This window comes from Stegastes partitus, unplaced genomic scaffold, assembly GCF_000690725.1.
Source record: "Stegastes partitus isolate 25-593 unplaced genomic scaffold, Stegastes_partitus-1.0.2 Scaffold17, whole genome shotgun sequence".
NCBI classification, from domain to species: domain Eukaryota; kingdom Metazoa; phylum Chordata; class Actinopteri; family Pomacentridae; genus Stegastes; species Stegastes partitus.
Genome location: NW_007577748.1, coordinates 1,409,872 through 1,423,542, shown reverse-complemented (window position 1 = coordinate 1,423,542; position 13,671 = coordinate 1,409,872). Strand labels below are relative to the sequence as shown.

At 40.9% G+C, this 13,671-nt stretch overlaps 1 protein-coding gene across 4 annotated transcripts in view; it reads left to right on the top strand.

The window, feature by feature from the left end:
* Positions 1-13,671, top strand: part of LOC103364430 (unconventional myosin-IXa-like) — a 174,060-nt gene that overhangs the window by 23,469 nt on the left and 136,920 nt on the right. The gene's annotated exons all lie outside the window — the stretch shown is intronic.

The window sequence follows — 13,671 nt, the reverse complement described above, 5'->3', positions numbered from 1 at the left end:
CAGTTTTAAATTAAGAGTTAAAAGAGGATAGCATCCTTTGTGGCCACTTAATTGGTTTTACATCCCAGCCCTTGTGTGGACAGTCATAACCAGGGCAGCTTGGAGTGAGTAATGCAGAATGACATAAACTGTATTTGATGGAAATTTCTCACATTGATGTCAGACTGCTTGCCCAAACCTGTGACAATCACTTGACATTTTGACCTATGCAACAGGGGAAAAAATGTGTTTATCTGAGCATTGACTTATTTGAAAATGAAAACTATGGACATCTAATGCACAAAACAGAGGCTGGTATTGATTTTTATCCAGCAGATGCAAATCCCAGCACAAAAGTGCAAAGCCAACGGGAAACAGAGGTGGAAACTGGAGGATCAATGAGGATGATGGAGCCATTAGTGACACCGTGACCCTGGCAAGGTTAGAAGGGATTTTGTAGCACAGTTTGGAAAGTGGGGCTGATGATGTTGGGTAACTGCGCAGTGGTTACAGGAACATCTGATGGTACGTCTGTGGTCGCTCTGTTGATATTACAGACACAGGTTTCCTCGGTTATGTTGAAGTGAGCCTGAGCGTCTTTAAGCCTGTCCGTTGTTCCTACCCGCCCTATTAAGTTCTACTCTTTCATTTTCCACCATTCTGCGGTGTCCAGTAGTTGCCCGGCAATAGCTCCTCAGGATGGTGTTCTGCTGACCGCACCTTGAGAGCCAAAGCTGTGGGCAGATCATCCCTTGTTCTGGTGCACGAGTCCTGAGCAAAGCTGCTTTAATGCAAGCACACTTGGTGTTTCTGTTGGCCTGTTATTGGAGAAAAAAACAGGCCGATCTTGTGCTTGGCTCCGACTCAAGTCCATTCCATTCAACACAGTGACAGTAAGAGAAAGGCTTTTGGTGTAACTGATATGAAAACTTGGTATGTGGTTTCAGATTATGTTTCTTAAGTTTTGTAACTAAATCAGTAAGACCCCCATCCCTGCAGAGATTTTTGTAATAAATACAAAAAAAAAAGGTACATTTTCAACAGTAAGAATGTCATCAATGTTTTTGACCAAATTATTAAAAGTTCTGAAGTTTGCATTTCTGTGGTTGAATTTTTTTTGTCCACTTAACAAGGCTTAATCATTTTTAGCCACACTAGCAGTGTGCCTTGTTGGATAGCAGCATGAACTAGTTGATTACTTTGGTTCAGACCAAAATATCTCAATAACTATTGTATGCATTACGCTGATAAGAGGGTGATATGTACCAGTGCTTCATCAGTAGCAGTAAGAAATGTTCAATGGTTTCACTGAAAAGTTTGGTTGGCTGAACAAATCCCAAAACAAATTCCCTCCCTGCATCATAAATGGCCACTCATATCCCTCGATAATGGCGTCCCTTCGTTCTCCGTCCCTTTCCCCATGCCCTACGTTAATGTCTCTCAACATCTCTCAAGGCGTGCTAGTTTGCAGCCACCTAGGCCTCATTTGCCTCTACAACGCCGGCAGACCTTCCCTGGTAGGTGAAGTTCAAAAGTTCAAAGTTCAAAAGGGCTTTATTGTCACTTCAACCACGTACTGCTATACAGTACACAGATATGAAATGAGACAGCGTTTCTCAGATCCAGAGCTAAGGTGGTAGTGCAATGAATGCAGTGCAAAAAAAGATAAGATGAAATAAAATAGAATAAAATAAACATAGAATAGAATAGAATAGAATAGAATAGAATAGAATAGAAAAGAATATACTTTATTTATCCCAGACCTGGGAAATTTACACGCCACAGCAGCATCCAAAAATATAGAATGTACAAGAAAATAATAATTAAGTAATATGCAAATATGTGTAAAGACTTTGTGTGAAGGGTGTGTCGGGTCCTTCACAATGCTGGTGGCTTTTTGGGTGCAGCGTGTGGTGTAAATGTCCTTGATGGAGGGGAGAGACACTCCAATGATTTTTACTGCTGTTGTTACTGTCCTCTGGAGGATCTTGCAGTCTGAGACAGTGCAGTTTCCAAACCATGTAGTGATGCAGCTGCTCAGGATGTTCTCAATAGTCCCTCTGTAAAATATTGTCAGTATGGGAGGTGGGCTTTGCTCAGGAAGTAGAGGCATGTGTGCGTGCTACGCAGCGGGTGCGCCGCGTCGGTGTGTGCCACGTCAGCATACCGGCCCGCTAACTTTGGCTAGTGACGGTGTCGCTCCGTCACATCCACATTCAGAGACAGGTTGTTGGCTCGGCACCAGTCTGTTAGCTGCTGCACCTCCTCTCTGTAGGCTGACTTGTTGTTCCTGCTGATGAGACCCACCATGGTTGTGTCATCAGCAAACTTTATGATGTGGTAGAGGCTGTGGCCAGTGGTGCCTGGCAAATGGCTTTGTGAAACAGGCTTGGTGGTCTTAAACCCCCACGACCCTCTGTCCCCCACCTCCTCTACCTAAGCGATGCAGACCCAGCAGCCTGGCCTAAGTGTCTACAGATTTGCTGGTGTGTGGTACCTGTCCGGTGACTGCTAGTCCTGACCAACCACTAAGAACCTTAACCCCAACGCTGTGCAGCAGCTTTGATCAGATGCCCTCCATGCACCTCCACCTCATGATTTTTTTTTTCTTTTTTCTCATTGTTGATATAACATGATGTAATAAAACAACAAGTACAACATAAAATGAACACACAAGACTTCTTTCAGCAGTTTTGCTCATCGTATATGAGAATTAACAATTCATTGTCTTTCAAACCGTCAAAGCCATGTAGATCTTATGTAGGGTTTTACAGTCATGGACAGTCAAAATGTGAAATACTGATAATGAATTATCGAAGAGAGAAAATAGAGTGAGGCTGAAAATTGGGACTGTTGGCATCAGGACAGTTTTGTCCTGTGTTTTGAGAGTTTTTTAATGTGCTCACCAATAACTTCTTGTAAAAGTTGCTGCTTAAGTGGTCACATGAAATACTATAATGCACTCAGAAGTGAACCATCCCAACAGAACAGTTTGTCTGTCTCGGGCTCAGTTTCTATCAGTCATGCTCAGGCTAAACATGAGGCAGGAGGCCTGCAGGACATACCCACCACCCTGCCGGGAGGCCCACATTTCCTCTCTGTTTGTGGGTTCAAATCAGTAACAACTCGCTGCTCATCACTTACAGAGTCATCTGTGTCTCCTGGGGGTTGGTTAGTCGTATCCTGAGAGAGACACCGAGCTAAAGATAAAACTCCCTCTTTTATATGCATCACTTTCATAAACTGATATGACAATTTACTATAAAGTATGAAAGTCATTTTACATCTACGTTCATATTCTGTTACTTAGGTTTTGATCATATAAATGCTTATTTCTGTCTGACCATTCTTCTCCGCAGTTGCACATCTTATTCTGCTGCTTTAACTGCAGCTGGATCTGCAACTGCTTCGGCAATTTACAAAGAGAGATTTCGAAGGGAAAGCCTGAAACAGAAAAAAACACAATGATAAAAAACAGTTCCTGTGTCCATTTGATTGAAGACAGTGTACCAGTGATGCAACACATATACACAAATAAAACTAAAATTTGGAAAATCATAGGATACACATGGTACTAATTGATTTTAATCAGCTTGTAACCATGGCAACAGAGATGCTCAGTTGATGTGTGATCTTTGTGAGGAGGGGGTCTTCAATCAATACAGATTCCAGCGATGGCTTTTTCTGATACTCCATTAAATTGTGTGTGTGTGTGTGTGTGTGTGTGTGTGTGTGTGTGTGCATGCTGTACCAGGAGGAGAGCAGTACGGGTCGAGGTGATGTCATCCCCCACTGGGGAGTGTAACAGTGCAGAGGATGGTGAAGTGGCTCTGCACCATGTCTTAAATGCACACACACTATTGACTTTTTGGAGAGACCCAGTGTAGAATGAACCACACAGTCATGTATCCATGGCTCCAGAGAACGTTACATTGACTTACAGTACATTGCACTAACCTTACCCACAACCACTTGCCTAACCCTTACCGTTAAACATGTCTTTGCCCTAAAATTTAGTGACTCACATTATGAGGACTTGCTTATTGTCCTCATAAATAAGAAGTATGTGTGTAAACAGATTTAGGTCCCAAGTAATACCTTGAACAGTCTGTATTTCTTCTATTTTGTGTGTAATCTGAAAAGTGTCAGATCTTCAAGCAAAGCAGCCAATTTGAGGAAACCCAAAATTCAAGTTTTAAATTACATTTGTATTTACTGAAGCAAAAAGGTTATCCAATATCCGTATCACCATTGTGCGACGGTATTTGAGCCGCTGGACTTAGCAGCTTGTTCGGCCACCTTTAGATAATCTGGAGATGGCATACCTGGAGAAAACTGGAGATAATATATAACAAGAGATAATCTCTGACTGATTGCTATTGTGGGAATTTTGTTCACGTGCATGAAGTGCTCTTTCATTGTCTCACCTCAGCATCTCAGTGGGGCTCAGTTCAGACTTTCACTTTATTTCTTTTGAGTGACTCAGAGGTGAACTTCTTCACAATGTATTCTCTTAAAGTATGTACCTTGAAGCCGCAAAGCGTCCCCATGTTCTGTATGGTTTATGTGACATGTAGCAGGACCCCTGTCTTTAAGGCCTTGGTCACAACCGGCCGTACGGGTTCCTATGGCCTGTATGCGTCCAAAATACGTGCAAAATGGTACGTGTCAAGTCCGTCTTGCAAAATTTTGAGGTCACAGACAGCCCATAAGCATGTAGGGAGGATCTTTGACATGTCAAAAAATATTCTACGAATTCTCTGTGAACAGCGACGCAGCAAGTGTAACTTGCTCCCCCTGCAAGGAGTTTGCGAGTGTGACGTGCAAAAGGCACCGTGGGAAGAAAATCCGTGGTCTAAGACACACGTCGCACTCAATGAGATAGCATGTGCCTCTTGTGTGTCAAGCATGGCGCTCACACTCACAACTCATGAACAAAATTGCACCCCATGCCAGGAATATAACACTCACGTTTCACCAGTGATTGCCGATTGCATTATTGCTTCAAACAAATGATGGATATACCATATTATAATCAGTTTTGTACTGCTTTAAGTAAATCTACTTTTGCAAACGAGTTCATTTTAATGTCTGAAGCAGCGGCATGATTTTCCACAAATGCATGTGAAAAGATTAGAGACAAGAGCAGTAGCGTAACAAAGTCAGATTATTAAACTGAATTAGTCTTATAAAATAAAACAAACATTTAAAAAGAAATCATTATGTCTTTGACTATGTTTTACAATTTACAATTTCATTTTGCAGACGCTTTTATCCAAAGCGACGTACATCTGTGAGTGGATCACATTCATACACCGATGGCGACAGAGCTGCCATGCAAGGTCCCTGCCTGCCATTGGGAGCAACTTCTGTCTGTCTGTTCTCCCAAAAGGTTTGAGGGTCATCAAAGTGTGTTGTGGCAGAATTCAGATGAGCCTTGATGTTCATCTGGGCTTTTAGTTGAACAGCTCTCCCACAGATGCCATTTTTGCCCAGTATGTCTTGAAAAGTGGACTCATTAACACTGATCGGTATTGAGGTGACAGAGGCCTGCAGTTCTTTGGATGTTTTCCTTGGGTCTTTAGTGACTTCCTGGATGAGTTGTTGGTGTGCTGTTGGAGGAATTGGGAAGGCACTATTAAAAGGTTCACTATTCCTCAGAGTCTGCTCCATTTGTAGAAAATGTGCCTCACTAAGGAACACTAAGGAGTCCTAGAGCCTTAGAAACAGCTTTGTAACTAGATTGTTGTATTTCAATCACCCTCTTCTTCATTTCTTCTTCATTCCTCTGTAATTTCTTTTGATTTTCAAAACATGCTACTGTTCAGACCTTTTAGCCAACCTCATGTTTCTGAATATGGTCTATTTGGGTGATGATTTAGTTGATCAGGGCACACTGTGTTTAGTGCAGCTGCATCCAGTTATCAGTGCGGTTATTTTAGGGGAGCTTTTTCTTTTTTATTGCGGTGAAAAAGAGACATGATAAAGGTTTCATTTTATGATAAGAAATATTTTCTACATAACTTCTTACTTCAGCATTCAATGTTTTTACTGACAGGAAGTGTTGCTGTTCTTGGACCAAGCTATGGTTGAGAAACCCAGGAAGTCCTGACTGTTTTTTAGCGTCTGTGTCAGTACAGAAACTGCATCTTGCACTCACATTTTTTCACCCGCGCACACATACAGTACACACACCTCAGAGTGCTGCAGCAAATGACTCGACACTCTGTGTGCGGTGTTTCTGGCAGATGTTGGAGTCTGTGTGGGCTCAGTTCCTGTGAGCTCTGCTGGCCTGCTGGAATTCAGGAATTCAACACACACACACACACACACACACACACACACACACACACACACACACACACACACACGGGGTTTTTTTTTTTTCTTTTTTTTTTTTTTCAATTTATTTTAACCTTTCACTTTTTAGGAAAGGGTCTCTGAACGCATTTTTTGTTCTCCAGTAACACTGTGTGTCACATTCATACATACAGTAAACACTGCTGCAACAGCACGACTCTTAAGGGTTTGGTATGCCTAAAACAAACTAGACCATCCAACCGTGTCTAAATGTGAATGTTTTTATATTTGTACCAAATGACCACACTTTAAGGAGCAGCCTAAAAGCCTGCCATCCTTATGAGGAGAGAGGTGTGATGAAAATTACAAATGGGGGTGACTTCAAAGAAGGTTTACGTCTAAAATGTGAAAGCTCATTTGAGTTAGATTGTTTATGTTGTTGATGTTTGTGGTGTTGCACTTGGCTGTTAGCTTGAAAAGTAGTGAAAGTGGTTTGCTGAAGAAGAAAAAAAGTATGAGAGAAATTTAAGTTGTGCTCATTGATCACATATGTCTGATTATCTGTCCTGGGCAGTAGTAGAAATAGGGAAGAGGGCTTCAGATGCTGTTTGATGGTCCAATAAGCATGATGTATGAGAGGTGGATTTCTTTGGGACCAGAGTTGGAATTCATTCTTGATTCAAGAAGAACTGTAGTGTGTTCACACTTTCCACTGTGCCACTATGGCTTCCACCTTTTTCGTTCAATTAATAAATTCTACAAGTGCAGCTGTGACTGTTTGGGTGCAGTACTGAAGAGAACATCAGCTGCTGATATTGAAGGAGATTTTTAAAAATGGCTACCGATTCGCATCCTCCACTCACATCTCCTTCACACAGTGTAGAAATTAGAAATGTCAAGTGTGTGGTAGTAGATATAAATTCCTGACCTTCGAAATGTCAGCATTTCAGAAACCGAGAAGAAGAACTGTTGTCGAATGATAAGCACTAATCTTATACCAGCTGAGTAGATTACACTTTAAATTTCATTTTAAAATATGGGAATTGGTAAATTTAACACAAGGCTTGCTGTTTGTCTGAGGTGATGCTTCAGGAGTGTGTAAAGAATAAGCTTCAGTACTTGCTGCGCATCAAGACCAAGGCTGCTGAGAGTTCAAATGTAATCCTTAAGGGATCTTCTGTGATGAGTGATCGAGGATGGGAGTGAGCGTTAACAGAGGCAGAAAAGACTTAATGTGTGAAGTCGGTTAAAAGTGTCATTTAACTATGCAGCCTGCCGCTGCAATCATCCTCAATCTAATAAGTACAGTACAACCTTCACCCCCTGGGGATGAGGCAGAAAACACACCTCCTGTGTTGCAAGACTGTAAGTTAAGTAAGTTAGTGTGTTTATGTGTGTGTGAACTGTGTTGAGGAATGCTGAGGTTTGCTGTTTATTGCTGGTGTATTGGTGAGAACCGACTGTGGGAGAGGAGGGGGTGTTTACCAGCCAGACTCTGAAGACCTGCAAGACAAGTTGAGCTTCTCGTCTGCATTTAATATCTTGGATGTGTGCCTGCCATCGCTGGCAGCTTTCTCTGCTTTTTATGTGATCTTAAAGAAGAACGGACTTCTGTAATGCATTTGTGGCAGAAGCCCAGTCTCACTGCATGTTTGATGGAGCTGTAAAATGTCAATTTTTATTTTCAGTTGGAGCCAAAGAATGATCTGCAGATTTAGTAGATGCACGCTGTCAATGGATGTTTGAGTTGTTAATGAGTCACAAAATTCAAGTCCAAGTACAGTCTTTTATAAGGCTCCCTTTTAATCAAAGATTTTCAGGAACTATTAAGCTGTAGAAAATAAACCTACAAAAACAAAAAGTCCTTTTCCACAGCCCAGTTGGCTTTTCCATTGCATTTGAAGATTGTAGTGACGCAGGTTGTAGTTTGGCCCCTTTTGTCCAAGGGTCATTGAAAATATTGCAGGTAGAACAGGGACTTTCATGTCCGACGAACTAATTTTAGATGAGTTGAGTTCACCTCATTGTCCTTATAGCGATTAGAAATTTGCCTGAGTTAATAGTGCAACTGGGCTTTTGTGAGTTTGCAATTCAGAGGCCAAATAACCATAAAGTGCCAAAGGTTGATCATTTAAGAGTTGAATTTAGGCCCTGCTTTCTCATTTAAGGTTCCCATGTTCCTGAATGGTTCCTGAGGCGGCTATCAGAGTTCAAGTCAAGTCTTCTTAATGGTTTAGATGTAACCATATGACTATTTTGTTCTTAACAGCGCAGTATCTTAGGACGCCTGGGAGGAATTTCGACAAATTGGGCACAAACTATAAGAATCAGCCTGATTGACTAGTTTGACTCTGCATTTTGTTTCTCTCAGCGAGCTCACTACACATATTATAGAAGTCTGGACTGACATAGATGTAAACTGCAACTTGACTAGTTGGTGGAGGGCAGTTGTTTCTATTTGATATTTACTAATTAGATTTTCTAGTGAGTCATTTTGTGCTCTGCTTTTGACTCAGAAGGATTCTTATTGTTCCTTAGTAATGAGCTTAAGTCAATGAAGCTAAAGGGGTCAGCTAATGTTGACCATATTTCATGCTTTTATCTCGACTCAAAAACACATGAATGAACATAATAATAGTTTAATGACAACTAGCTGATGTTTGCAACCGCCCTGTAGACTTGTAGACACCATGAACGACATGACACTGTTGTTTTCTGGGAAGTCGTAGGGAATGATTATGTTACAAATAATACTTGAAAACATGTCAAACCACTTTTAAAATGAAGCTGAGATTAGATTTGAGTATTCTATAGGCTCTGTACATCTTTAGCTACTTAACAAATGCATTTCCAACAATATTCACCGTAAACTATCTGTAAAATTGTATTTGATCATATACAGTGCAGACACCTGCCTGGAGCCCCTTCTTTTTTTCCTTTATGTATTTTTCTGTCTAGAGCTGAAACAATTGGTTGGTTAGCTGATCAGTAGATATTTAACTGGCAATTATTTTGAAAGTCTGTTCATATGATGCAAAAATGTACAACATGTTCTGGTTCCACTGTCTTTCACCCCTTTGAGTTTGGACTGTTGGCTAGACAGAAGAAGATATTTTAAAACATGTCTTGTGATTGGTAGTATTAATTGTTTTCTGATATTTCAGACAGTAATGAAAAACCACCTATTTGAAAAACTTCCTATTTGCCACTTTTTTCCCCCTCGCTTTTTTCCACCTTTCTCCTCTCTAAACTCACTCTTCTCTCATTCTGAACCTTTTCCCCTTCCTCTCAGTCACCTTCTCCTTAAATATTAGCGTCTATTTGGAAGGCACCCTGTTCTCTAACATTTGCAGTTTTCCTGCACCTGAGTGATGGCTGTGAATATTGGTGACCCCGGGCTGAACCTGTCCACCACTCACATGACTGGCACTCTCTCATTAAGATGTCCTCTGCTCTTTCAGTCTAACTCCACTCTAAAATACAAGCTCATTTCTCCACAACGTCAGCTAACGGCCTTATCTCAACACGCTGTCAACACTTCAGATTCAACCATGTCAAAACAATATGTAGCAGACGTTTAGCCCCCCCACCCCTCCTCCTCTTTTTCATCTTTCCACAACTTTCTCATCCTATCATCTCATCTCCTCCCCTCCTTGCCATACCTGACTTATGTCACCCTGCAGCTTCATCCATCATCATCAAAAATCTGTCAGCAATAGTTTTTGCAGTAAATGCTGAACATACAGTATTAAGGTCAGGTCCATCCATTGTAGTAAAGACTTTGTGCCTAATAGCCGACCACTTCCTGCCTGAATGACCTCACCGCATGCAGCTGTTCAAGGAAATTCCAGCAAAAGTTTTTCATCTTATCAATTTGGCAGTGCGCTCTGCAGCTCCACCACGTGTAATTTCTGACCATGACTAATCACTCTGACCTTTGACCCCTATAGTCCATCCATCAATGCCCACCCTGATCACCAGGAGGTCCGGTGTAACCTTCCAGCTACTCCTGATGTCTCCTGCTGTCCAGGTGCTGGTTCATAAACTCTTTGCAGACCGATTACTGAAAGCAGGCAAAGAGGTTAATTTACTCCAAAGTGCTCTGAAGATTTGTTGGGTAGTGACTTTCTTTGGCTCGAGCAGAGGTTTTAAGTGAAGTCTTTCTGGGCAATAATGCAATGTATATCTGTTTTTGAGAGAAAAAAAACGTCATTATCCGAAGTAGGGATTTGGATTTCCCTGCTATCCTTTAAACTGGTAATCCGCAATATCCTTTTATTTTGGTGACATCTGTGGTGTTTTTGAATGGCATTTCCCAGAGATCACACGTTAATCAGCAAGTCCTGTGCTGTGACGTGTTTTTCCTCTTTAATTTTATGTAGATAAGGTTTGTGTCGGGGTAGATAGTGATCATTTCAAATAAGGTCTTCTTCTTTAATTTCATTACAAACAAACTTGCTTCTGCCGGGGAACTGCCTAAAAGACGTACACTTTAGATGCCCATCGGCCTTAATGTTTCCTGTTGATCCACAACAATGTTAAACTTCAAAGTTGTTGTCATAGTTGTGTTGCTATAAACTGAGGTTGTCGGGCAGATTTTGTTTAGTTTTAGTGTCTTGAATTTATCCTAAACTTCATCCTCTGACTTATTTGTTATAATTATACATCTTTGATTTACATGTTTAGGACCTGTATCTGGCTCAGAATGGAGAAATGTAGAAAAAACACCAGTGAATACTTTCCCCCTGAAACCTACAGTTCTCACACAAATACTATGAACCTTCTACAGTGTTACTGTATCTGCGTTCAGCAGCAAACATTTGACCAGTGACAGCAAGACATGACAACCGTAATCATAAGTTTTCCAGCTTTATGACTCCCTGAGTTTGACTGACAGTGAAGTTCAGATGCCACAGAGAACTGATGAAGACGGACTCAATGGAGTGCGGAGTGAAGGCTACAGCAGCCGGATTCAACTGCATATTTACAGTACTGTCCAAAGGTGTTGTTCAGTTAGACATTTTAGAACCTGAAGCCACAGGATCTCTATCTTTTTCAGTCATGCTTTTGTAAAATAGCCATTCAATAGTTTACTTAATAGTGTAAAATGTGATTTCAGACACTCATCATTTTGTGTCACTTCTGCCAGGTGTGGATTTTTGCAAGGAGGTAATGATGCATTCAGGTTATATTGATTAAATTATCATTCAGTAAAGTTAAGTTACAAAACCATTCCTGTTGGACTCTGTCTTGTAATTCCAAGTTGGAGAAATCAAAACTTTATGACACCCAAAACATCTTCCACTTAGTAAAAAGAACTGCAGACATGTCAATAAACTGTGAGCAGAAAGGCTATAAATGCACCACCATTGAGAGTTACAACAAAATACAATCCAGTAATAACACTAAAACAATCCATTCAACTCATTTTGTTGGAGTTATATGCTGTCTCACGTGGTATGGAGATGCTATCATTGGTGTTTTAAGAAAGCTGGAAACGGCACTGCCACTCATCTTCTGATAATTTTCCCAGTAGTCACTTGAGGCATTGCAAAAAATAAAAATACATGCAACCCAAAAAGCATTTACCTCATAGACCGCAGTTGTAAAAAGAACACCTATAAATCTGTTGACAGGATACCTCTTCATCACAATGGAAAGTCTATGGGCAGTGCACAAACCTGTTGTTGGGGCCTACAGGGTAAACACTGATGTGCATGTGCAATGCGCCTCACAATGCAGCAAACCTGAAAGCTAGAAATCTTTTAGGTTCATGCCGCAGGCAGGCATTTGTTGTTCAAGTGACTCATGTCCAAGTCTCTCTAATACATCAGTGGCACCTACAATTATGTAACCCAAAGAAAGCAACTAATTCAGGCTGTTTATCTGGAGTGACTACCAAGTTAGCACTATGGCTACTAATGGAATCATGCATGCACACCTGACTTTTACACACATTGCGTGAATACATTTTTTGCAACCAAAAACTGCAGCGCATTGCATTCTGGGATTGCTAGCAGAACAGTGTAGATACCAAGTACACAACTTTTTTGCATATTTGAGTGCACGAGTGGATAAATGTACATGCACAGACAGTAGGTTTTGTACAGTCCTCAATAAAATGGAGAACAGTAAATACAGCACACTGTGTGTTAATTCAACAGATCTGTTAAACCAAGATTAATGGCTTGCTAACTACCACCTGTCACTAGCCAACTCAAAAGCTAGGTAGCCCTGAGAACTACCTGTCATGACTGAGGTGTACTCATAGGCAGTATATTAGTGATGGATATATGCTTTGAGTCTGAAAAGTGAAGCCAAGGTAGAAGTGACTTAAACCTGCATTCTCTCTAATGTTCAACATGGGGAGACCTCTCTGGTTGCCAAAAAGAAGTCTGATTTGTATAGAAATTTATGAGACAGTTCCTTTTCACTTGATTTATGACACCCTTATGAAACATTTCCCTAAAATGCTTCAATTGCTAGTTTAAAGTGTCTTTCAATACAGTATAATGTTAATTATTTTAGTAATGGTCCCATTTAGGGGGAAATAGACCATGGAGCAGGGTGTGTATAAGGGTGTGGCTACCTTGTGATTGATAGTTTACTACTGTATTGGCGTCTGGTACTCTACACTGGTGTTCTATTTGTTTAAGTACCCGAGTGCACCTTTGACACACATGCACATTTAAGTTGGAGCTTATTTCTAAGCTGATCACACAATCAAATGTTAGACAGACTTTATGAATAGTTCACAAGATCCTTGTGTTGCAACTCCTTTATTTACAAAAAGAGCAGCTTAATCCTCCCTTCTCAAGGATTAAGTCCATATTGTCTCAGTATCTTCTTGCCGGTCAAATGACTATTATATGGCAGACTGTGAGCTGGCGGCCTGATAAAGCCATTTTTATAAATAAATGTGTTGCAACCTGAATTTAGAGCCCAACACTGGTGGAACGCCTTCTTGTATGTTTCCTAATGCATGAGTTTACAATGTGAATCAATATGCACACCTTAAATGTTAATACAACTCTGACCATTCACTTTTAACAGCTCTTAATGCCTGACATACCCTTTAGTACTGATTGGAACCTAAGTCCTTAAATTCCAAATGTGTAGAGGAATTTTAGTCACATTAGTTAAACTGCAAATATTTTATTTTTTCACTTGAGAACAAAGTGGGAGTGCGCTGTTCTGGTGTGCTTTGATGACTACTCCTGTTGGTCCCCTTCACTCATTATGTCCGGTTTCAAAAACCCAGATGGCGGCAGGCAGAATGAAAAGGCCGAACGGGAGTCCACAAACCAATACGTGATGGCAGGGTTACGATGCCAACCTTTTATCTGTAGTCTACAGTCGAGCCAGCATCTTGGCCAGCAGTTAGCTTTGACT